The sequence below is a fragment of the Mesocricetus auratus genome, unplaced genomic scaffold, assembly GCF_017639785.1.
Source record: "Mesocricetus auratus isolate SY011 unplaced genomic scaffold, BCM_Maur_2.0 Super-Scaffold_100019, whole genome shotgun sequence".
Taxonomy (NCBI): domain Eukaryota; kingdom Metazoa; phylum Chordata; class Mammalia; order Rodentia; family Cricetidae; genus Mesocricetus; species Mesocricetus auratus.
The window spans coordinates 21,166,645-21,194,571 of record NW_024429200.1 but is presented as its reverse complement, the minus strand read 5'-3'; positions in this window follow the sequence as shown (position 1 = coordinate 21,194,571).

The window sequence follows — 27,927 nt, the reverse complement described above, 5'->3', positions numbered from 1 at the left end:
ATAGAATTTTATATTTTCACTTATCTGCATATGTAGTAGGAGGGGCAATGGTAAACATGGATAGGAATGTGCATTAATGTTCCCATAGAGTGCAGAAGAGAGTTCGGATTAAACTGAGCTAAAGTTGCAGGTGGTTGTGAGCTGCTTGATGTGGATTCTACAACTGAACTCTGGTCCTCTAGAAAAGCAAGCAAGCATTTGTAACCACTGGGCCATTGTTCTTACCCTTTGAATATTTTCAAAGACTAATGTAGAAGTAATTCTCAAAATTCCTAGACAAATAGCAGTAGGTATATTTTAGGAAGCTCTATCTCCCAGAAATATGTAAAATAAAAGCAGCAAAGACATAGAAAGCAAAGCAGAATAATTAAGAACAATATAAATTAAGAACAGAGTAACCGAAGACAGCTCACGATCCATAAATCTTTTACAAGAATAATGAGAACAATAACAGTAGCAAAATAGTGCCAAAAATACAGTTTGGGATATCTCTTCTGTCAACTGGACAAAAAATAGAGCTATATGGGAAGGGAAAACAACAATTGGGGTGCTGTCTACATCAGACTTATCTATAAACATATCTGTGGGACATTTTATTGATTAGTGATTGGTGTGGAAAAGCCCAGACCGCCAGGGTGGGTACAACCACTCAGGAAGTGGTTTATGGCAGCAAAAGAATGGAGACTGCTTAAGTAGTTGCACGAGCTAACATGCATCCATCAGTCAGAATTTCTACTTTAGTTCTTGCAACCAGGTTCTTGCCTTTATTGCCTAAATTGGCTTACCCTGATGATGAACTATAATCCATAAGTCAAAATAACAGTTGCAAATTTCATACTGTTTATCACAGAAACAGTAGAGCTAATTAATACTGTAATATATAGAATATAATTTTTAGAAACATAGTAGGGAATAATTGAAATAATATAGAAAATTAAGCAAGCCTACAGAGATTAAACATGCTTAAAAATATAATTTGCCAATTTACATGTGGATGAATTTAAAAGAGCAAAACATGGGAAAATGAAAGAAGATCTGAAATGGTACCCCTGATAATCTCATGTTGATGTGACAAGACTAGCAATATATCAGTCACACAAGATTAAAGGAGTAATAAAAATATGAGGACTATATCGCCAATATAGGATGTGAAGTCTGCTTAATTTTAAATTTTAAAATATTGAACCACAAATCCAGTAGCTAAGCTGCACCAATAAAGAAATTATATACAGAATGCTAGCTACACTTTACATGCATGTGTTAAAATTTTTCATGTTATTTAGAGTTTCTTCTTCATCAGAATATCTTGCAACAGCTTGCTAGCTGCTCTCCTGCTTCCATGCTTACCACTGTATACTATGCTTCTTATACAGTGTTTTCCTTTCTGAGGAAAGTCTATGATAAAGTCCCTTCTTTCCTTAAGATGTTTTATTGTCATTCCATCTACTTCTGCATAAAAGCCAAAGATCTGAGGCCCAGGTGATGTCACTCCTTAACCTATTGCCTTCCACCCACAGTGCAATGTTGTCCATCCTGGTCAGTCTTAGGATATTCCAATAAGATACTACAAGCAAGCTCCTGCTTGCAGCTTCAGCATTTGCTTCTGTGATTGAAACAAATTTCTACCAATGACTCTAAACATACCTCCCTTAGTATTTCCATCTGTTCTGTGATTTTACCTGTGATGACTATTCTTGGATGTCAGTTTGACTACATCTGAAATAAATCACAATCCAGGAAAAGAGAGCACATCTGGGAGACATATTTTTGCTTGGTTTGAAATAGATGAATCCACTCCTCCTATGGACCTTTGAGGTAGGAAGACACACACTTTTGGTCCTGAATTTGAGACAGGAGGAAGCATGCTTTTAATATGGAGTATGGGAAGCAAAGACACCCCTTTAGTCTTGTACATACCTTTTCCTGGAAGTCTATATAAGGATACAGAAGAAGGAAGCTTTGGCTTTTCACCTACTTGCACTTGCCTTTATAGCACATACATTATTTCACTGGCACACTAGCCGTCATCTTCAATTCCAGCATGTATTGAAGACCAGCTGAGGCATATAGCCTTGTGAAATGAACAACTCCTCCTGAATTCTTGAACTTTGCATTTGCATCTGGCCATTGTTAGATTAGCTGGACTGCAGCCTATAAGCCATTCCAATATATCTACTTCATATGAATACAGAGAGATTCATTCTATAAATTCTGTTACGATAGAGAACACTTTCTACCACAGTACCACAGCAGAAAAACTCCTCAGTGATACATAAGAACAGGACTATGGTTCCTTTGTCCAACCTTCCATACAGAAAGCCAATACTATGCCAGTGAGAACAAATACACTGTTTTGTGTAACAAACATGCCTTCATATTAATAAAATGAATGAATGATAAATTTATCGGGGAATGTTGAAAGTCTTAGAAGTTCATGAAATGGAGGATATGATCACAGCCTAGTGCCAGTGAATCTCTTTAGATCATAAGCTGTAGGATACAAATGTTCTCCTTAAGTTACATAAGTTTTGATTTAGAAATTGATGTAATAGTATTGAGCATGCATCTACTGCAAACGTAGGTTATAGAACACATCCTTGGAAGAGTATGTTATAAATTTTCTATATCATAGTTCTCTATAAATAATACAAAGTTATGCACAACAGAAATTTGTGTAATACAATTTTAAAGCCTAAACAATTGGTTAAGAATTGTTGGGGCAAGATTTTAGTATTGTACTGACAGAGATCACTTTGTGAGGCATAGTGAAACTCCCCACATTTCATTAACAAAACTCATGTTTGCTTTTTGCTCAAACACATACATATGTTCATTAAAAAGATCTTTGTAGAAAACATTAATTAAAGCATGGATTTTTTTAGTAGATACAGAGTGCTATGTGTGAGAATGTAAATAACATGCAAAATGTAGTGAACATATAGAACACAGACCAGGGATCAGAACTGAAAATAATAGTACTAGGTTGGGCGTTGGTGGTGCATGCCTTTAATCCCAGCACTCGGGAGGCAGAGGCAGGTGGATCTCTGTGAGTTCGAGGCCAGTCTGGTCTATGGAGTGAGTTCCAGGACAGCCTCCAAAACAATACAGAGAAACCCTGTCTCAAAAACACAAAAAAAGAAAATAATACTAAACAAAAGCATGAATCCAATGAGATCTGTGGCCTAATGTATATAATATATAATTGTCAACCCATAAATCATAATCCGAGGTTCATACATATCACTTAACATCTACATATTAAATGTATTACCCTCACTTCTAACTGAGGGAAGTAAGAGGCATTTGACAAACAATGAGTGGACACTTCAATAAGATCAGCTAGATTTGAGAATCCATGTTTTTGACAAGCCATCATGCAGAATAGTTTGAAGAACTTGAAGCCCAGTGGCCATTCTTATATTATGCTGCCTGAAGATTTTCTTTAACTCTAAAAGCAACATCAGTTCCACATATGGTGGCCATTGCAACAGAATCAGAAAAAGATTTTAAATTGTCTGAAAAACCACTGGAATGAATATCAAAAAGGAAAGAATCCATTTGCATATTTTGGATTTACTCATATTATTACTCTTTAAAAGAATTAATTGTTATGTATTTTTTCCTAGTAAGTTCTTATTTTGCTCAAAATATTTCATATTCAAAAATTTGGAAAAACTTCAGGGTAATAAAGCCAAACACAATACAACACACACACACACACACACACACACACACACACACACATACACACACACACACACACACACACACACACACACACACAAAGAATTAGGCATGAGGCTTTGGTCTTTGCCAAGCACTAGGAGAAAGATATAAACATTCAGATATATATTTGAAGACATCACATTTACAAATAGAACATCCCATTCAGACTCCAGTACTTACTTAGTGCATTCTTACAGTCTTTTTAGCAAGGAATAGAGCGAAAATAAAGCCTGGCTTTGATCTCAGATCATTGTCTATTTAAGTTTATTAGATGCCCCAAAGCTGCCACATTGACCAAAGAAATTATTACTCTTGTAGAAGGTGTCATTTTTTTTTTTTGTTTTTACGAGACAGGGTTTCTCTGTATTGTTTTGGAGGCTATCGGTCCAGCCCGGCCTCGAACTCACAGAGATCCGTCTGCCTCTGCCTTCTGAGTGCTGGAATTAAAGGCATGCACCACCAACACCCGGCTAGAAAGTGTCATTTTGATGAAATGCTATTTGACTTTATTAGGGATGTGCTGTCATATAATAATCAAATTATTTAACTATTTCAAAATAATTGTATGCAAATGAGATTATTGCATTTGATAATGGGTTAGTTTATCTCAGACTAAAAATAAGCTCTATATGGCTCCTTAAGGCTATTATGCAATATGTTACTGAGATAGCTAATCCTGATTTTCAGCTTGAGTGGATCAGGAATGTATTCAGAAGTATAGCTGTGGGTAAATAAGTTTGGGTACATCTAAAGGGAATGACTGAGTGAGGAGACCCTTTTCTGGGTAATCAGTGTGTGTCAGTGGCAGCCTGGGTAAACAGAGACCTGAGCACATTGCTGCTTCCTGGGCCTTCTTACTTCCTGCTGATGAATCTGCCTCTGCCCTTGTCACTGCTGCTGCCATCCTCCCGTGAAATAAGAACCAAGCCTCTGGGGACTGCCAGTGTGTACTGAAGAACAGCGACTCTTCAGGAATCCCAAAACTTGAGTTATAAATTGGGATGCCTTGAGAAATTCAGTCTCACAGACAAAGAAGCTACCAGTTCTCAGTCTCTACAGCATGCAAACAGATTTACTGGTGCATCCACCCCATCTTACAAGATGGTGTAATATCTCTTTCCTCTGGTGTCCCAACTCAATACAAAGAGTGTTTGACTCTCAAATTTTTAGGACCTGATACCTCTTGATACTAGAATGTATGGGCACTGCAACTATCTATACAATAGCTCCATGTAAATGTCAACTGTGAACACATATGCACACACACTCTCTCTCACACATATACACACATACATACACACACACACGCATATATATATATATATATATATATAGAGAGAGAGAGAGAGAGAGAGAGAGAGAGAGGAAGAGAGAGAGAAAGAGAGAGAGAGTTTTGATATTCCATAAAACCACAGCTTAGGTGCTAACACATTACTACAACTAGACCAGTTACCACAGAGTAATGACCAATGACAAATATTACTTACCTTATATTTTTAGGAAAGTAAATAGATGAATTTTTAATAATTGTGCTTTGAAACAGTAACTTAGAGTACTAGAATATCTAAATGATTGATGATGTTATGATGAATGTTTTACTGTTTATTCAGACATGCATGGCAAGATTAATCCACAGAATCAATTTTTTAAAAAAGTAATTTGGGGGGGGATATTATGTGTAGTCAGAGAAAGAATACTGTTCAGAAAATAAGAGGTCATGAAACATAGTCATTTCTCAGCCCACTGGTTATTGGGCAAAATGTTAGAAGCAATTCTGGTTACCCAGCCTTCTAGATGTTGATAGAAACATGTGAAACTAAACTTCTTACTGTATTGTGGAATATTATGTTAACTAGACAAAGATGTGTTACATTTGTTTATTTATGCAAAGGGGATTATATTTGTTTATGCTGCATTTGTTTAATTATGAAAAAGAGGGGCATTTGTTTCACCTTGACTGCTTAAGTCACCTGATTGGACTAATAAAGAGCAGAATGGTTAACAGGAAGACAGGAGAAAGGATAGGCTGAGCTGGTAGGCAGAGAGATTAAGCAGGAGGAGCAATCTAGGCTTCAGCATGGAAATGAACCAGAGAAGAAGGAGGAAGAAAGAATGAGATGCCCAGGGTCAGAAGCCAAGAAGCCACTGCTAGTCAGACATAGAGAAACAGTGAAAGTAAGATATACAGAAGGGAGTAAGCAAAAAGTCAATAAAGAGAAACAGTTTAATTCATGTTAAAAGAGCTACTCAGAAATATGCTTAAACTAGGCAGAGCTCAAAACTAATAGTAAATCCAGGAAAAACTCTAGAACACACAACACCCTCATTCCCAAGAGGTGAGGTGTGTGTTTTATTTTTTAATGGGTTATGGATATTTGTCATCATTTAATGGGAATCCAGGAATATAGGATAAACAGAAATCTGTTAACCTTAATTATGTTACACTGGTATGAATTTGACACATTGATACAAATTTAAAGTTTTTCTTATCATATATATTTTATTCTCATTTAAGATATTATGCTTATGCAGCTAATTTAAAAATATTATGCATAATTAACAAATACATGTTGATAGTCATCTATTAGAATCAAATTTGTAGTCATGTTAAGTATGTTTTTTAGTTTAAACAGATATATTTAGATAGATATGTGATCTTCAAACACTTCAAAAACCTACAGAATATGGCATTTAATATGTTAAATAATCTGAGGCTATTCATGACTGTGAGACACACCTATTCCTAGTAACCCCAATTCACTTCAGATTTGCATCAAAAAAATGCCATATGGAGTTTGCTTTCACTGTTGTAAAAGATGGCTGCTTGGGCAAGAAACTTCTCTTGCCTTGAATGCTGATTCTATACTGTAAAAATTAGACAAACAGGGCACAAAGGAACAAGACTGGTGAACTTTTCTGAGACTGGGAGGGACACTGTTTCAAAATTCCTGCTTCATAAAAGAGTCTACCAGATATTCTAGGCCTATAGGCTGAAGAAGATGCTCAAAACATTGCAAAGGAAACTTGGGTCATTGTCCAGGCAGTCAAACATCTCTGTTGGTTTGTCAGGGACCTCCAGCCATCAGTCAGCTAGGCTGTATCACGAACTCACAGAGAAGACGTGACACTAAGACCACCCTGCCACCCCTTCTGACATAAAGCAAATTCCAAGTAACAAGCCTGGGGTTTACCAGTCAGTTAAAGATTAGCTTAATTGGAAAAACTACAAGGTCCTCAGAAGATAGGCCTGAGCAGTAGTAAATTGTAAAAGATAGGATCGGATCCTGCTGTCAGTTTAACAAGCAACATAGGAATTCTTACCCCTGACCTCTTGCCCTGTAGATTAGGTAGCCAGGCAACGCAGCAGACCACCTCTCCCACTGACCTCTTGCCCCTGCAGCTGCAAGCACACCTTCCCCCTTTCCCTTCTCAATTCTCTTATATAAAACCCCTTGTGATGAAATAAAGTTGTCGTCTTGATCAGAATCCTGTCTTGGCGTCCATTCCTGTATCCCCTGTCCTCCATCTTTCTCCTAGGTGTCCATCAGACCCACGTTGAATGTCCTGCGGGTCGGGACATTGGTTTTTATAGTTTTGGAAGTTTCTTGTAGTGCACCTTTTGTTTCTCAGTTAGTATTATATCTCTCTGGTATCTTTGGTGGAGTTTAAGATTAGATGATAATACTTTTCCATAGTTATTATAGAAAATAAATTATGGCATAGAGGAGAGGGGAGGGAGGGAGGATGAAGCAGAGGGTAGAGGAAAAGGGGGAAGAGAACATGAGGAATCAGGAAGGTCAACTTGGGGCAAGAACAGAGAAATTCAACAAAGAAAGATACACCTTAATAGAGGGAGCTATTAATAAAAAAAATCTAGAATTACAGAAATGTTCAGGGATCCACAAAGATGACCCCAACTAAGAATCTAAGCAATAGTGGAGAGGCTACCTTAAATGCCCTTCCCCTAAGAATGATATTAATGACTACCTGAAATGCTATCATAGAGCCTTCATCCAATAGCTGATGGAAGCAGCAGCAGAGACTCACAACTAAGCACTGCGCCCAACTACTGGAATCCAGTTGTAGGGATGGATTAGGGATGAGGAAAGGGGTTAAGACAATGCTGGGGAAACCCATAGAAACCACTGACCTGAGAAGTGGGAGCTTTCCAAATCCAGACTAAAAGCTGGGAACCTGCATAAGGTCAAACAAGTCCCCATGAATGTGGGTGTGAGTTGAGGGGCTTGGGCACTCGATGAGGCCACTGGCAATGGACCCAGTATTTATCCCTAGTGCATAAACAGTATTTTGGGGCCCATTCCCTATGGAGGAATACTCTGTCAGCCTATATACATGGGGAAGATCCTTGGCCCTTCCCCAAATGATGTAACAGAATTTCATGATTCCCTATGTGTGGTCTAACAATCTCTGAGAATTGAATGGTGGTGGGATGGAGAGAGATTGAGGATAGTGGGAAGAAGGAAGGTTGGGGGAGCTGGAGTTGGTATATAAAAGAAGAATTCTTTTAAAATTCAAATAAAAGTTAAGGAGATTTTTGTCCCTTTCCACTTCTTCAGGGGAACATATATGTCTCCTTTAGGATCCTCCTTGTTTCCTAGCTTCTCTGGAAATGTGTATTCTAGGATGGTAATCCTTTGCTCTATGTCCAAAATCCATATATGAGTGAGTACATACCATGTTTGCCTTTTTGTGACTGGATTGTTTTCTTCTAGTTCCATCCATTTGCCTGCGAATTTCAAGATTCCAGTTTTTTTCTGCTGAGTAGTACTCAATTGTGTAAATGTACCACATTTTCTCTATCCATTCTTCGGTTGAGGGCCGTCTAGATTTCTTCTAGTTTCTGGCTATTACAAATAATGCTACTATAAACATAATGGAACAAATGTCCTTGTAAGAGTGTGCATCTTTTTGGTAGTTGCCTATGAGTAGAATTGCTGGATCTTGTGGCAGAATGGTTCCCATTTTTCTGAGCAATCTCCATACTGATTTTGAAAAAGACTGTATGAGTTGGCACTCCCACCAGCATTGGACGAGTGTTCCCACTTTTCCACATCCTCTCCAGCATAAACTGTCATTGGTGTTTTTGATTTTAGCCATTATGACAGGAGAAAGATGGTATTTCAGAGATGTTTGATTTGCATTTCCCTGATGGCTAAGGATGTTGAGCACATTCTTATGTGTCTTCCAGCCACTTTACATTCCTCTATTGAGAATTCTTTATTTAGTTCTGTACACCACTTTTTAATTGGATTATTTGGTGTTTTGGTGACTAACCTTTTGAGTTCTTTGTATATTTTCGAAACCAAAATGTGTGGCTGCTGTTTTGTCTTCTTATCTGAGTCCTTTGCCTTATAGAAGTTTCTCAGTTTCAGGAGGTTCCATTTATTTATCATTGATCTCAGTGTCTGTGCTACTGGTGTTATGTTCAGGAAGCAGTCTCCTGTACCAATTCATTCATGGTTACCACCTACTTTCTTTTCTAAGAGATTCAGTGTGACTAGATTTTTATTGATGTCTTTGATCCATTTGGACATAGGTTTTGTGCATGGGAGATACACATGTGTGGATGGGAGAGGGAGTTAGGATAAACAGAAGGGATGAAGAGGAAGGGAGAGGTGGACTTGGGAGAGCAGGAAGATTGAGTCAGGGGAAGAATAGAGGAAAGCAAGAAAATAGATACTATAATAGAGGGAATCATTATAGGTTTAAAGAGAAATCTGGTACTAGGAAAATGTCCAGAGATCTACAAGGTTTACCCCAACTAACAATCTAATAGTTCAGAGGCTCCCTTAAATGCCCTTCTCTGATAATGAGATTGATGACTACCTTATATGCAATCCTAGAGCCTTCATCCAGTAGCTAATGGAATCAGAAGCAGAAACCTACAGCTAAACACTGAAGTGAACTCTAAAATCCAGTTGCAGAGAGAGAGAATTCATGAGCAAAGGGGTCAAGATCAGACTGGAGGTACCCACTGAAACAGCTGACCTGAACAAGGGGGAGCTCATGGACACCATACTGATAGCTGGGAAACCAGAATAGGATTTTTCCAGATCCCCAGAATGCGGATGTCAGTTTGGAGGTCTTGTTAATCTATGGGACCTGTTGTAGTGGATCAGTATTTATCCCTAGTACACGAATGGACTTTGGGAGCCCACTCCACATAGAGGGATACTCTCTCCGTCTAGACACCTGAGGCAGGTTCCTGGTCCTGCTTCAAATAATACAACAGAATTTGAACATCCGTTATGGCAGGCTTTACCCTCCCTGGGGAGCAGAAAGGTGATAGGATGTGGAGTTTGTTAGGGTAGTGGAGAAGTGTAGGGAGAGGGAACTGAGATTGACATTGAATCCCCCTCCATCTTCGGGCCCGCTCCCGGCTTCCAGAAGAGCCGCCCACACAGGAAGGAGATCAGCCCCTCCAAGACCCCAACCCAGCGAGCCCAGCTTCAGACCTCAACCCCAGGGAGTCCAGCTTCAGCATCCCCAGCTTCAGCTGCAGTAAGGAAGGAGACCAGTGGAGATGGAAAGACCCCACCAGCACCCACTGGAAGAAGAGATGGGAAGAAGACAGAATAAGAGATCACTCAGCAATAGAAACACCAACATGACCCCACCAGAATCCAGGGATCCAACACCAGCAAGACCGAAAAGCACTACATAGAGGAAGAAGAGGAGACAGACCTTAAAAATTATTTCATGAAGATGATGGAGACCCTCAAAGAAGAAACGAGGAAATCGCTTAAGGAAATAGAAGAAAAAACAAACAAAAAAAATCCATGAAATGGGGGAAAAATTTAAGAAGTAAACAAATCTCTCAAAGAATCTAAAGAGCACCAAGAAAAATCAACCAAGAAAATTAAGGAAACAGCTCAAACAGTTGAAGGATTGAAAGCTGAAACAGAAACGATAAAGAAAACACAGAATGAAGGGATGCTGGAAATAGAAAAGCTCGGTAAACGGTCTGGAACTACAGATGCAAGTATCACCAATAGAATACAAGAGATAGAAGAGAGAATCTCAGGTGTTGAAGACTCATTAGAGGATATAGAATCGTCAACCAAATACAATCTCAAAACCAACAAATCCTTAACACAAAATATCCAGGAAATATGGGACACCGTGAAGAAGCCAAACCTGAGAATAATAGGTATAGAAGAAGGTGAAGAAATTCAACTTAAAGGTACAGAAAACATATTCAACAAAATCATAGAAGAAAACTTCCCTAACCTAAAGAAAGATATGCCTATGAAAGTACAAGAATCTTACAGAACACCAAATAGGCTTGATCAGAAAAAGAAGTCACCTCGCCATATAATAATCAAAACATCAAACCTACAGTGTAAAGAGAAAATATTAACAGCAGCCAAAGAAAAAGGCCAAGTAACATACAAAGGCAGACCTATCCGAATTACACCTGACTTCTCAATGGAAACGATGAAAGCCAGAAGATCCTGGTCAGATGTCCTACAAACGCTAAGGGAACAAGGATGCCAACCCAGACTACTATATCCAGCAAAGCTCTCAATTACCATAGATGGAGAAAACAAAATATTCCATGACGAAGCCAGATTTAAACAATACGTATCCATGAATCCAGCTCTACAGAAAATGCTAGAAGGAAAACCTAGAGCCAAGGAAGATAACTACATTCACAAAGACACAGGCAATATATAATTATACTTTACAAAACACCAAAAGAAAAAGGGAGGAGAAACTACACAAAATAACTTCACTAACAATAAATCAAGCGCAAACAAGGATCACCAATCAATGGTCATTAATATCCCTCAATGTCAACGGCCTCAACTTGCCTATAAAAAGACACAGACTAGCAGAATGGATACGAAGACAGGACCCTTCCTTCTGCTGCATACAAGAAACACATCTCAACACCAAAGACAGACGTTATCTCAGAGTAAAGGGCTGAGAAAACATCTTCCAATCAAACGGCCCCAAGAAACAAGCGGGCGTAGCAATCCTAATATCTAACAAATTAGACTTCAAATTAAAATCAATCAAAAGAGATGAAGAAGGGCACTTCATATTCATCAAAGGAAAAATACATCAAGATGAAGTCTCAATTTTAAACATCTATGCCCCAAATACAAAGGCACCTACATTCGTGAAAGAAACATTACTAAAGCTAAAAATGCACATAAAACCTCACACGCTAATAGTAGGAGACTTCAACACTCCGCTCTCACCGCTAGACAGGACCTCCAGACAGAAACTTAGCAAAGAAACAAAAGAATTAATAGAAGTTATGACCCAACTGGGTTTAACAGACATCTATAGAACATTCCACCCAAATACAAAGGGATATACCTTCTTCTCGGCACCACATGGAACCTTCTCTAAAATTGACCACATAATAGGAAACATAGCAAATCTCCACAGATACAAAAAAAAATTGGAATAACCCCCCTGCATCTTATCAGACCACCATGCATTAACATTAGAATTCAACAATAACACAAATCGCAGAAACCCTACAAACTCATGGAGATTGAACAATGCACAATTGCACCATCCCTGGGTAAAGGAACAAATAAAAAAAGAAATTAAAGACTTCCTCGATTTCAATGAAAATGAAGACACAACATACACAAACTTATGGGACACTTTGAAAGCAGTGCTGAGAGGAAAGTTTATAGCACTAAGTGCTTACATGAAAAAACTGGAGAACAGTCATACTAGAGAATTAATAGCACAGCTGAATGTTCTAGAACAAAAGAAGCAAACTCCCCCAGGAGGAGCAGATGCCAGGAAATAATCAAATTGAGGGCTGAAATCAATCAAGTAGAAACCAGGAAAACACTGAGAAGAATCAATGAAACAAAGAGTTGGTTCTTTGAGAAAATCAACAAAATAGACAAACCTCTGTCCAAACTAACCAAAAGACAGAGAAAGAACATGCTAATTAACAAAATCAGGGATGAAAAAGGGGACATAACAACGGACTCTGAGGAAATCAAGAGAATCATCAGGGCATACTTTGAAAATCTGTACTCCACAAAATTTGAAAATTTAAAGGAAATTGACAATTTCCTGGATAGATATCACTTGCCAAACTAAATCAAGAACAGATAAATAATCTAAACAGACCTATAACCCCTAATGAAATAGAAGCAGTCATCAAAAGTCTCCCAAATAAAAAAGCCCAGGCCCAGATGGCTTCAGTGCAGAATTCTACCAGAAATTCAAAGAAGAGCTCATTCCAATACTCGTCAAAGTATTCCACACAATAGAAGCAGGAGGCTCACTGCCAAACTCTTTCTACGAGGCTGCAATTACCTTGATACCCAAGCCACACAAAGACACAACTAAGAAAGAGAACTATAGACCAATTTCCCTCATGAACATTGACGCGAAAATACTCAATAAAATACTTGCAAACCGGATTCAAGAACACATCAGAAAAATCATCCACCATGATCAAGTAGGCTTCATTCCAGGAATGCAGGGATGGTTCAACATTAGAAAATCTATCAATGTAATCCACCATATTAACAATCTGCGAAAGAAAAACCACATGATCATCTCACTAGATGCTGAAAAAGCCTTTGACAAAATCCAGCACCCCTTCATGATAAAGGTCCTAGAGAGATCAGGGATAACAGGAATGTACCTGAATACAATAAAAGCAATATACAGTAAACCAACAGCTAACATCAAACTAAATGGAGAGAAACTCAAAGCAATTCCTCTAAAATCAGGAACAAGACACGGCTGTCCACTCTCTCCATATCTCTTCAATATTGTACTTGAAGTTCTAGCTACAGCAATAAGACAACAAAAGGAGATAAAGGGGATACAAATAGGAAAAGAAGAAGTCAAACTTTCACTATTTGCAGATGATATGATAGTTTACATAAGTGACCCAAAAAACTCTGCAAGGTTACTCCTAGAGCTGATAAACACCTTCAGTAATGTGGCAGGATACAAGGTAAACTCAAAAAAATCAGTGGCCCTATTATATACAGAGGATGAAGTGACTGAGAAAGAAATCAGAGAAACATCACCTTTTACAATAGCCAAAAACAGCATCAAATATCTGGGGATAATGTTAACCAAGGAAATGAAAGACCTGTATATCAAGAACTTTGTGTCTTTGATGAAAGAAATCAAAGAAGATACCAGAAAATGGAAAGATCTCCCATGCTCTTGGATTGGTAGGATCAACATAATAAAAATGGCAATCTTGCCAAAAGCAGTCTATAGATTCAATGCAATCCCTATCAAAATTCCATCACAATTCTTCAAGGACCTGGAAAGAACATTAATCAACTTTATATGGAAAAACAAAAGGCCCAGGATAGCCAAAACATCCCTATACAATAAAGGAACTTCAGGAGGCATCACCATACCTGACTTCAAGCTCTATTATAGAGCTATAGTCCTGAAAACAGCTTGGTATTGGCACAAAAATAGGCAGGTAGACCAATGGAACCGAATCGAAAGCCCTAATTTTAACCCACACACCTATAAACACCTGATTTTTGACAAAGAAGCTAAAACTGTACAGTGGAAAAAAGAAAGCATCTTCAACAAATGGTGCTGGCATAACTGGGTACTGGTATGCAGAAGACTGCAGATAGATCCATGTTTATCGCCTTGCACAAAACTTAAGTCCAAATGGATCAAAGATCTCAACATACATCCAGCCACACTGAAACTTTTAGAAGAGAAAGTGGGAGATACTCTTCAACGAGTTGGTACAGGACACCACTTCCTATACATAACACCAGTGGCACAGGCACTGAGATCGACAATTAACGAATGGGACCTTCTGAAACTAAAAAGCTTCTGTAAGGCAAAGGACACAGTCAAAAAGACAAAAAGGCAGGCCACAGAATGGGAAAAGATATTCACTAACCCTACATCTGACAGAGGGCTAATCTCCAAAATTTATAAAGAACTCAAGAAACAAGTCTCCAAAACACCAAAGGATTCACTAGAAAGGTGGGGTACAGAGCTAAATAGAGAATTCTCAGTAGAGGAGGCTAAAATGGCCAGGAGACACTTAAGAAAGTGCTCAACATCCTTAGCCATCAGGGAAATGCAAATCAAAACAACTCTGAGATACCATCTTACTCCTATCAGAATGGCTAGAATCAATAACACCGAAGACAATTTATGCTGGAGAGGATGTGGAGAGAGAGGAACACTCCTCCACTGCTGGTGGGAATGCCGACTCATACAGCCTCTTTGGAAATCAGTATGGAGATTCCTCAGGAAAATGGGAATTAATCTACCACTAGACCCAGCAATTCCACTCTTAGGCATTTATCCAAATGAGGCAGGTTCATACAACAAGGGCATCTGCTCCACTATGTTCATAGCAGCATTGTTTGTAATAGCCAGAACCTGGAAGCAACCTAGATGCCCCTCAACTGAAGAGTGGATAGAGAAAATGTGGTACATTTGCACAATGGAGTATTACTCAGCAGAAAAAAAAAAACAATGGAATCTTGAAATTCGCAGGGAAATGGATAGCACTGGAAGAAACCATCCTGAGTGAGGTAACCCAGTCGCAAAAAGACAAACATGGTATGTACTCACTCATATATGGATTTTAGATATGGATCAGGATAGTGCCAGTCTGCACTTCCACAGATAGAGAGTCTGGGAAACAGGAAAGAACCTAAAAGATATGCATATATGCATAGTACCCAAGAGAAGAGGATGGAGACAAGATCCTCTGAATGGATGGGGAACACGGCGAGGGGTGGGGGGGAGTGGAACCTGGGAAGAATAGAGGGGGTAAAGAGGAAGGGAGTTGGTCATGGGGGAACAGGAAGTTGAGGGGGTGGGGGTAGAATAGGGGGAAGAGGGAATCATAGGATCGAAGACAGATCAGGCACCAGAGTGACCTCGAGTGATCTAAAGGTATAACACCAATTGGCCAGCTAAGCAATAGTGGAGGGACCACCTCGAATGCCCATTCCTGATAATGAACTTGATGTCTATAACCATCCAAGAGCCTTCATCCTGTGACTGATGGAAGCAGAGGCAAACACACAATTAATCACTGAACTGAACCCAAGGAACCCAGTGACAGAGAGAGAGGAGTGATGAGCAAATTGGCAAAGAATGGGCTGGCAAAACCAGCAGAGACAGCTGATCTGAACAGGGGAGTGCTCTTGGACCCCAGACTGACAGTGGGGAGGCCAGCATGGGACTGATCTGGACCCCCCCAAATGTGAGTGTCAGTGAGAAGGCCTGGGCAACCTATGGGGCCCTGAGCTGTGGATCAGTGTCTATCCCTGGTATACAAACTGTCTTCATGTGCCTATAGCACAAAGAGAGATGCTCTCTCAGCCTGGACTCTTAGGGGAGTGCCTGGACCCTACCAAGAGTAAAATGACAGACTCTAGATATCCCCTATGTGGAAGGATTTGGCAGTAGGGTGGGAGGGGGGGGAAGGGGAGTGCGGTAGGATGGGAGGGAGAGGGAACTGGGATTGACATGTAAAACAAGCTATTTAAAATTAAAATAAAAAATGATAAAAAAGAAAACAAGCTTGCTTCTCATTTAAGTAAAAAATGAAAAACGAGGAAATTTTTAAATAGAAATTAATTAAAATAAAGGAGGTAAATTAGTTACAAAATTTAAAACTTACCAAAATAGGATAAATAACATAAAAATTTTATTTGAATTTGGCAAATAAACATGAACTGGATATTGTGAAAGTGGTTCTTTCTTAATAATTTTTCTTGTTATTTATCACTTTACTTTTTAGAAAAAAACGGGGGAAGTGTTGTGAAATATTTTAACTAGGCAAAGAAGTGTTACATTTGCTGCTACTGAAGAGTAATTGTGTGTTACATTTGTTCATACTGCATTTGTTTAATTATGAAAATTAATTGTGTGTTGCATTTGTTTCACCTTGCCTGCCTAAGGCACCTGATTGGTCTAATAAAAGATTGAATGGTCAATAGGTAGACAGGAGATAGGATGTGCAGGGCTATCAGGCAATGAGAATAAATAGGAGGAAAAATCTAGGCTCAAGGATCAAGGAAGAATGAGAGAAGAAGTAGAAAGAGAAAGCATGGGAGACACCCAGGGCCAGAAACCAATCAACTGAAGCCAGCCAGCCAGAGATACAGAAGCAGCAATTGCAAGATATATAGGAGTAAGAAAGTTAATAAGTTCTTAGGCAAAAAGTAGATAACGAGAAACAGGTTAATTTATGGTCAAAGAGCTAGTCAGAATTGTGCCTAAGATAGGCTGAACATTCAAAATTAACAAGTATCTGTGTTATAATTCAGGACTGGTTGGTGCCCCAAAGAAAAAGCCTGGTGAATTGCCATAGTAGAATTTTCTTGTAGGCCTGGAGGCTAAGCATAGTATTGTAGAAATGGAATCTAGCAAGGCTTTCCTTGGAAGGCAATGCTTGAGCAGAGATTTAATTGGGGGAAAATGGTACACTATAAAGACTGTAATTCAAGGAACAGTGAAGAATTGGTGATCATGGCTGAGGGAAGAACTTCCCTTGTTTATTGAGAAAGGGCACATGGCTTGAGTTTAGTGGACACAGATGAGTGGCAGGAACTGAAAAACAATACACTACACTTGTCTTCAAATTCTTCACATAAGCACTGCTTTTCATTCTTGTATAATGATAATAATTTGAGAGGTTTGAGCATGTTCTCTGTGTGGTTAAGTTATACTTGGTGCTGAGGCTGAAGAAATAATGGCATAATTATTGAAGTGTGATAATAGTTGTGTCAATGTAATGACAGTAGGTATTGTTAGGCAAAGTCACATTATTTTGAAACTAAAATAGGATGATTTTTCTGGAGATATCAGATGCAGTCTAACATAGAATACAGAAACAACAACAACAACAAAAAACAAAGACCACGATTTGAGGCTCCAGTATCTTGATAATGTCAGTACAAGTGACTGGCATATACAAAAGCATGCTGTGAGTTAAAGGGAGAACAGCTTTTCTTTGTAGCTCATGAAGTTGGAGTCCCAAACTGACATTTTAGTGGGAATATTGAGCAGTTTCAAAGCATGTACAGTTCTTGAAGGAAAAGTTAACAGTGTCTAAAAGACTGAGATTCAAAAATTCCTAATTTTAGACTGAGAAGCCTAAAGAAAAGGATAGAATCTAGATGGTCAATAGGGTATCAGATGCCTACTTAAGACTGCTTTCCTGATTCACAGATAATAAGGGTACAATAACAAGCAAACAAACAAAAGGAAAAAAATCCAGAGTTCTATGAATAACTTCTGAGAGGTATGCGTTTGTCTTCTCTTGGAGAAAGCTAGTTGATTTCCTCTGATGAAAGACACAAAAATTGATGTAAATATATGAAATATATCATAAAAAGTTAGGATTATTGTGCTATAAGTAGCATTCAAGAATATTTGGAAATACTTCTAAAATAGTTTGAAATTTGACACTGTGTGCAATATAAAATTCAGCCGTGAGCAGTTACATATGCATACACACATACTTTTGAGTTGCATTGAAATAGAAAAAGGTCTGTACGTTGTTATGTATTTCCCATTTTTTGTAGTTAATTCTGATGTATATTCAGCAGAGAGTGACTTTAAAAATGTAAGAAAGAGCATCCTATTTATGCCACTAGTGGTTGTGGTATATTTGTAAGGCAAAAATAAAACAAAATTCAACTGAAAATTGAGTGAGAGCTTGGTGCTGGTTTTAGAAAGCCAGATCCACTATAGCATATTAAAAACACATTCCACATATTTAAATTGTCAGAAAAATAAATCAGTGAGAGACATAGTTGTTCTGAAGACATCAATCATCAATGTCTGTTCCTGGCTTTTTGAGGTCCATTGGGCAAATAAGGCATTTTCATATACATCGTAATGCTTTAAAATTTATAAACATATATGACAATTTAAATTTGTATATATCTATAGAAATGAGAATGGATATAAACAATTTATTTAATAATTTAAGAATGTTTAAATTATATTCATGTTTTAATATTCATGACATTTTGCACTGTATGAATTTGTAAAGATATGCCATGTTTACACTGAATCAATTCAAATGTCTTTTGTACCAAACCATAAATTTTAGCTCTCTCATTCTATGAAACTCTGCAATGAATAAATGTATGTGTCTTTTTTGAGGATCATCAATATCAGAAATATAGTATATATATTGAATAATAATAACAAAATAAAAATGGTTCCTTAAATGAGAATCAATATTTTAGCTTCAAACATAACTGGAAAGGCTTCTTTGGAATGCTTTATGTCATTCAGTGAGAAACTGTGTTAAATTGGTATGGTATATATTAGTGTCTAGCAAATTTTAATATAATGATCAGAAAACAGTACTGTTTGAAAATATGGTGTCTTTCTGACAGGGAATAACTGAAGTAGGACACACTTTTCTGATCTGGATTCAACACATACCAGCATCTTGATAAGGCAAATGTTCTCTGATCTCTGAGTAAAGACTGAAGTACCCTTATGTCAAGCATGAGGAGCTGATTTTATGTCTGGACAGAGACTATTCTAACAGCTACTGGAAAAATAAAAAGAAGATGGAGTCTGCAAATGGCTTTGCTATATATGGACATTCATTTGTGTAATGTTTATGTTATAAGAAAGAGAACATTGGGGAGGCCAGCATGGGACTGATCTGGACCCCCCAAATGTGAGTGTCAATTAGAAGGCCTGGGCAACCTCTGGGGCCCTGAGCTGTGGATCAGTGTCTATCCCTGGAATACAAACAGTCATCATGTGCCTATAGCACAAAGAGTGATTCTCTCTCAGCCTGGACTCTTAGGGGAGTGCCTGGACCCTACCCAGAGTGAAATGACTCTAGATATCCCCTATGTGGAAGGATTTGGCAATAGGGTGGGAGGGTGGGGGGGAAGGGGAGTGCGGGAGGAGGGGAGGGAGAGGGAACTGGGATTGACATGTAAAACAAGCTATTTAAAATTAAAATAAAAAATGATAAAAAAGAAAGAGAACATTTCAGAAAGTCATATGACCTATGATTTTGTTAATTGAATTAGAATAAATACTATTATAAGTGATAACAAATTTAGATGATTAAAAATGAGCTTTTCGTTATCAATAAATACAAGATAAAATATCCTTTAAAACATCTAAATATTTTATAAATATCTTAATATAAAATAGAATTTTGAAGATTTTTTAATTTTTATTTTTCCCCCAAAATGGAGAATGTATGTTAAAATTAGTGTTGATTTTTGAATTATTGTTCCTTTGTTTATCATTTTACCTTTAGAAAGAAAATCAATCCCTTAATTTTGTTAAAAACATAGTCATTCATTTTAAATCACAAAACAATCATTAAACTATATTTTGTATGAGGTAAACTGTTTCTGGAAAGGGTTCTGCACATTATCAAAGGGATAAAAGACAGTTGGGTATAATATATGAAGTCCATAAAAAGCAGAAGATTTTAGTACCATTTGCTTAGTAAGGACTAATATAGAGATTCATCATGTGCAGTTTTAAGTGTGATCATTGTTTATAAGCTTCCTATTAATCCAATGCCCCAAACAGAGTTTGTAAACTTGTGTGTGATACTTCCCTTCTTTAAGTTCCTTATGTAACTCTCTAGTTTGTGAATATACTAACTGAATAAAGCTTTTAGGTTGTACAAACTTGGTTATATTTTTAGTTGAATATCAACATAGTGGAAAATTGTCCCTGGCAAATATCAATTTTCAAATTTATAAAATCTATTATTCAGAGAACAACACAGCTGAAATGAAATAATAGTATTTGATGTCCACCTTTCTTGCAGCACTAAATGTGCTCATATTAAAGACATAATCCTAATTAGATACCCAAAATATCTTGATCTTAAAGAAGCCATCTACTTAATGTCTAATTCACTCCCCTAAAATTTCAATTAAAATCTTTCCACTGTTTGTTGTAAGTTATATTGTAGGTCTTGAGTTCAAACTTGAAGTTTAGAGTACCAGTATGAAGTCTGATATCGATACCATTCTAAAATATTTTTCTTAGCACAATGGATTTATTTCTGTTTTATATGCTCTCCAATTGTCCAACAATTTTATCTCACAGATAAGCCAGGACTTCGACTTTCATTATAAGGAACAGTATAGCAATTAATACTCGGTAAATAATAGAAACTATCATCATCTCTTGTCTAAATGTTCAGGAACAATCTGCCTTTTCTGGTGGCCTTCTGGCCTTGAGGGGTGAAAGCTGCTAGTTGGCAGACTCATACCAGTTGTTCTCATTCATGCTTTGTTTTCATGTCTAGATCTCTTTCCTTTTGCAATATTAGGGTTTGGAATACAAGCAACTTAGGAATTTTATAAAACCTGATTTTCCCTTTTTTGAAATTAGTTCTTTATATATTTATTTTTATTGTTTGAGATTATAATTACATCATTTCCCCCTTCCTTTCTCCCTCCAAACTCTCCTATGTACTTCCAATCTCCTGCACTCTTTCAGATTCATGCACTCTTTATCTTTGTTGATTATATATGTGGATGATACAAGTATATGATACATATGTAATAATTATATATCTAAATATTTTTGTAGATATTCTTTAATATGTGTATGAATATATAATACATTCATAAATGCATAAATACACCATTTTCAGTCAATATATTCATACATATATGTACATACATATATATATATATATATATGTTTTCAGGGCAAACATTTCAAATTCTCAACTAAGAAAATTCTAATTCTTCTCTAAAATATGATTTAAAATTTGATCTTATAAAGCCAAGCAAGAAGGTTGGATTGAAGAGATAATGATGAGTGACCTAACAGTCAAGAGCATGTATTTCTCCTTCCAATTTCTCAAGTTCAGTTCCAGTACTCTTAATGTGTTGCATCCAATTACCTCTAATTCTAGATCCAGGAAATCTGACGCCCTCTTTTGGCCTTCATAGGTACTTTATTCATGTTCATGTACCAGCTCAGATAAATGAGTACACACACACACACACACACACACACACACACACACACACACACACACACACACACACACAACAGGGGCAAACAAATTCTCAAAAAAATACCATCTAAGAAGAAATGAATAAATATACCATTCCTGGTATTATTTTTAATCTTTTTTTCTATACAGTTCAGTACACTGCTGTCCATATGCTTTATAAACAACAACACGGACCCCAGAAAAATCAGCACAAGAACTGGAGTGATGACTCAACCATTAAAGGCTAGGCTCACAACCAAAAATAAATAAATAGCACAATCAAATGATAGTATCTTCATGGTGAACATCAATTTTAAAATGACTGACAATATTAATTATTTATTAGAATAAAAAAACTGATATGCAGTGAGATAGCTCCGTGTGTAAGTACTTGCCACCAAGCCTGATTATCTGCGTTTGGTTCCTGGCTTTCACATGTAGGCAATGGCACCTTTGTTTCCCGAAACCATAAATACATAAATAAAAGCCCTCTGTATGCATATAGCCATTTGTGTAGCTTGCTCTGTTAATGGGGCTCATAGTAGTAGGATGAGGGCCTTTCCCTGCCTCTTGAGCTGGCTTTTGGGAACCTATTCCACTTCCTGGGTTATATACCCCAGCTTTGATGTCCTGACTCAACTTGATGTGCTATGCTTTGTTTATGCTCATGGAAAGCCTACCCATTTCTGATGGAGGAGGAGTGCATATGGGGTACAGAAGGGAGGCAGGAAGAGGGAACTAGGGGAGATGACAGAGGCGAACTGAGGCTAATGTGTAAAATAAATGAAACTTTAAGTAACTAAAAAAAACTAATTTTAAATTCCAAAAAGGAAACAGAGATTTGTGGTTATCAATCTAAAGCATTACCTAGTCGTTATTTATCAATGTTTGGAGCTATTGTTGGTTGTCATAGAACATAAGGATGATACTAACATCACCCAATATACAGAGAGGTCAGAAAAGCTATTTAATATTCTACAATATACTGAGAAATCCCCCAAAGCAAATAAATAATGTACTACAAAATATCAATCATTGTGAAATTCAGAATACCTTACATGGGCTAACAAGGAATTCCCAAGCAATATAGGCTGTTGCTAACTATCAGTCTCTCCAAGAAGAATTTCCTTTCTTTCCTGTTCCATATTTTTCTATGTTGTTGTGTTGGTGCATGTTCACATTTCTGATGCATGCGCACCATTGACCACCAATATTTCTGTCCCACTCCAAGGGCATCAGCCCAAGTATCATGAAACCTGGTATTTTCAAACAGGAAGTACAAGTGTTTCCCTTGTACATTAACTTTTTTCTTCTGTTTCATCCCTATATTCTACCACATGCAGTTCTTAAGAAACATAGGAGCAAAAAAAACCAACAAGTCAATAAAGTATTTATTGTAGTTTAAGTTTTATCTATAGTCACTTCCTATTTGACACTTCATGTGTTCTGGCTTGGAAAATAAATCTTTTTTAAAATTTTTATTGAAAATTAATTTTTAGGCAATATATTCTGATCATTATTTTCTCTTCCACAACTTCTCCAACATCTTCCTCGTTTTCCTACCCACAGAACTCCTTGACTCTCACTCACTCTCTATGGAAAACAAACAAGCAAAAAGGAAAGAATCCAAATACAAAACAATATCAAAGAGAACGCATAAGAAACATATACATACACCAACAAGAAAAATATAAAATTGTAAATCATAATATACAAAAAAGGCCAGTAAGAGTGACCAAATAAGTGATATGAGACAAGTCTACAAAAATATCTTGCGTTCATTTTGTTTTGGCCATCTATTGCTAGATATGGGGCCTGTCATTAGTAGAGTTACTATGCATAATGAGATTCCATAGTAGAAAACCAATTTTCCTCTGTGAGCAGATGTCAATTCATTTTTTTTTCATATAACATCTGAAAAATATTGCATCACGTAAATTTATGGCCCTTCTTCTACAGTCTTCTTTAAGATAGTTGTTTCTTTCTCCCTTATACCTTTCAGAATTCTTACTTTACCCTGTATAGTCAATACTTTGATTGTAATATGTTATGGCAAATTTCTTTTTTGGTCCAGTCTGTTTTGTGTTCTGTATGCTTCTGGTACCTTAAGAGCCATCTCTTTCTTCAGGTTGAGAAAATTTTGTTCTATGATTTTTTTAAAAAAAATATTTTTTCTATTCCTTTGACCTGTATTTCTTCTTCTTCTTCCATTGCTATGGTTTATATATCCAGATTTTTTAACTTCCTCATCATTAATATTTTCTTTGACATAGGTATCTATTTCTTCTCCCTTGTTTTCTTTGCCTGAAATTGTGTGTTCCATGTCTTGTATTCTGTTGGTGAGGCTTCCCTGTGATATTTTTTTTTATTTCTGATATTTTTCATCCCAGTTTTACCTCAGTTTGAGTTTATTTAGTGTCTCTACTTGTACTTCCATGTTTTCAGTGTTTTAGTCACTTCATGCTAATGTATGTGTTTTCCCAGTCTTCATTGTGGAATTTATCCATATCTTCTTTAATGTCCTGTAATGTTCTGAAGTGCTTGCATTTCTCAGGGCCTACTGTGGTTGCATTCCTGGGTTCTGGTAGAGATACATTGTCTTGACTGTCAATGTCTGTGTTTTGGGACTGGGGCCAAGTTGTCTAAAGTTAGGATGATTGAGGTCATTCTAGGTGTTGATATCTGGCCTTGTCTTTGTGGGTATTCTGTTCCCTGCTTTCTGTAGACTTCTCTTATAATTAGGAAAGTGTGGACTGTGGGTTCACTGTTAGAGAGTACTTCTTCAAGTCAGTGGGTGGCAGAGAGGAACAGATATTGGCTATGAGAAAATAGCTAAGTCTGAGTGGGACTTCTGAAAAGAACAAAGGAGATTCTGTTCACAGCAAGAGGGAGGGTTTCCAGAAATATGGGGTAGTGGGAGAGGTGACTTCTGAAAGCAGGTTGCAGTAAGAGAGAATAATCTGGAGAGACAAGGTTGAAAGTGCTATGGAGAAGGGAGGCCCTGGGTCTGTACCAAGAGTTGGAGTCTCCATTGAATGGAGTTGAGGTGGGAACAGGGGCACCTGCAATCAGGCTGTTGGTTACAAGGCTGGTGGTCATACAGGGATTTTGCACATGGAGGACAAGAAAGAGACTGAAACCCACCAGAGTTCAGATCTGTTATTGTCACAGAGTGAGCACTTAATTTTCCAATATTGCATAAACTTTTATGACCAGCTCATTCTGGGGAGATAATCCTGCTGGTAATATGCTTGTAACATGAGTGAGGGGAGATGAACTTGAACCCAAACCCATATAAAAAGGAGGGGTTATATAATTGCCTTTAATCCAAAAAGTTGCAATAGTAGGAAGGTGGATATATTAATTTCTAGGGCTTGCTGGCCAGCTAGGCTAGCAAAATAGGATAGCTAGAAGTTTACTGATAGACACTGTCTTAACATTAAAATCCAGAGCTGTAGGGCACAGAAGCCAGTCAAAGAGGGTGCTGAGGAGTATTCATATGGGGAGTCCTGAGTTGTTTACAAAAAAGATGATTGGTTTCCTAGATTGAACCAGATGATCTCATGTTCAGTAGGTAAAGCATTGGGCACCTAGGTGTGTAATAGTCTAAGTGTTAAAGCCATTGACTAGCTTTATTTCCCACTCTGTGTTTTTTTGCCTTAAAAGATGCTTGCTGTGGGGCAATGAATGATTTCCTTCCCTGCTTGTCCAGACTCCCAGCTGCATCTGATTGTCTTCAGGAATCTATGAGGCTCTGAATGGGTAAGCAGTGCAACTCCACTTCCTTGGTGCCCAGCTACCCTGCATCTGGTGCCCAAACCTGGCTGCAAGAAGGACCTGAATCTCGGCTAAGGACAAGTGGTCTCTCACAGTAAGATCCTTAGTATGAGTAATTCTATTTTCAATAAGATGAGAGAAGGGGAGGGACTGGAGAACTCCAGACCCCTGCCTTAAGCTTCCCAGGATCAAGAAGGTTGGGTTCCCCTATACTGCCCTCAGGGAAAATCCACAGGACCTGAACCCCTATGATTGACCAAGAACTGCAGGTCAAGAGCTGGAGGCATGGTATGCCAAGGCTGGCCCTATCAAGGAGGGGCAGGAGGATACAACTAGGGCCCCTCAAGCCTACCTGGGAAACTTGCCCCACAGGCCTGGCAGGACTCTAGCCTGGTGTCCTTGGGAAGGCAAGGATCTTAAAAAGCTCCACAAGGCAAAGGCAGAAGATGGCCCTAATTCCCCTCGGGCACGGACCCTGTTGCAGGATATTGCCTACCATCTGGTTGGATGTGGCTAAGGCAACCGTTCCTAGTTCGCAGTTTATCAAATGGTGTGCCTTTTATAAGGAGGAATGTAGGGCACAAGCTGAGGCAAATAGGCAAGCTAACTCCACCGTCCCTATTACCTATGCTATGCTGTCAGGAACAAGAGATTGCTACTCCACTGGCCTTAAGCAATCAGGGATCCCTGAACTGTATCAGGATCAGGTGAGCCAGGCTAGGTTGAACTCCTGAGGTAAACTGGATAATGGGCCTACTGAGTAGCCCAGAGTTGTGGGGAATTGTGGTAATCCTTTGCTAGAGTTTATAGACTGGGTCCAACAAAGTGTTTGGTGCAAGCTGCTACTGGGAGACCTCAGAGAACAATTTATCCAACTGCTGGTATGGGAAAGGATGAATGAGGACTTCAGCAGATGACTGGTAGCTTTCTAAGATGTAGGTACCCAGTAGCATCAATTCCATTCTCTGGCCCCGGCCTCCTTACAGGCACAATTGATTGCCATGACAGAAGCCATCACCCTGGCCCTGGTAACCCAGAGTCAAGGGTCCTTGAGGCCACTGGGAAAAGGGACATGCTATGAATGTGGGCAGGAGGGACATTTTAAAAGTGACTATCCTCAACACACCACTGCTGCTAACAGGCCAGGCCAGGAGGGGCTAAGCCCTCCTCTACCCCATGCCTTCAGTGCAGGAAGGGGTACCACTGGAAGAAGGACTGTAGATCAAAATTTGGTCTGGAGGGGAAGCCTGTAAACTAGAGGAGAGGCAACCTCTAGTCCTATTTAAAAAGGGAGGAAGGTTTTTGTGATGGGAGATAACTCCCATTCAAAAAAAAAAAAAGACTCAGATGCACTGGACCAGCCCAGACAGGGGCCAAGGAAAGATATGCTCCTTGGTGGTCAAAAGTCTTACTGCCAATTTGCTGAGCCATGACATGTTGGGACATATGGATGCTGTTGTGACCATAGATCATTGAGATTTTTATGAGGATATCCTGGAAAAGGAAGAGGCACAAAGTGGGGTGGGGACCTGAAGTGGTCAAAGAGAAGGAATTTTTCAACCTTCAGAACCATAGAGGGCAGCCTGAGAGGTTTATCCAGGTATACCCACAATCATAAGGGTCACTGCCCCCTGCATGCCATCTATCAAATGGGCACCAAAAACATCTGTATGGATAGAGCAGTGGCCATGGACTAAATCTAAGCTGCTACCACTCAATCAGCTAATGGATGAACCATTAAGCCTGGGACATATCTGCCCTTCTATGAATCCATGGAACACCCAGGTGTTTGCAATTCAAAAGGCTTGCAGGGCTTGATGAATGCTCCAAGATTTGTGTATGATAAATGAGACGATGGGACTAGTGGGCACTCCCTTAAGGGGCATGCCCTGGATTTCTGCTGTTCCCACAGAATATACATGTATGGTAATTGATATTAAGAATTGCCTCTTTTTTGTAGCACTACATCCAGAATAATTGTGATAAACTTGCCTTCCTTTTCCTTCACTTAATTATTCCAAACCTGATGAACATTTTGAATGGGTACTGCTACCACAGGGAATGGCTAATTGCTTGGCTTTCTGTCAACATTATCTTGCTACTCTCTTAAGGCCTAGGCTAAAATCAAAGGATTCAATAATGTATGCTTATATGGATGATTCCATTTTGGGACATCAGTATCCAGCATATTTCGAGGACTTTGTGACACAGGTGCTCCAATTGCTTAAAAAGGGGGGTTTTACTGTTGCACTAGAAAAGGTCCAAAAGGTGTCCTCTTTCAAAGTTCTTGGTCAACACTCATGCTGATACAGGCTATCCTGCTTAAGCCTGTTCTGGAGGTTCCTGAATCAATGATTTTCATCTCCAGCTCTTACTGGGGGAGATTAATTGGCTGAGAAACTGTGTGTCAATCTCCACAGAAGACCTGGTACCCCTGT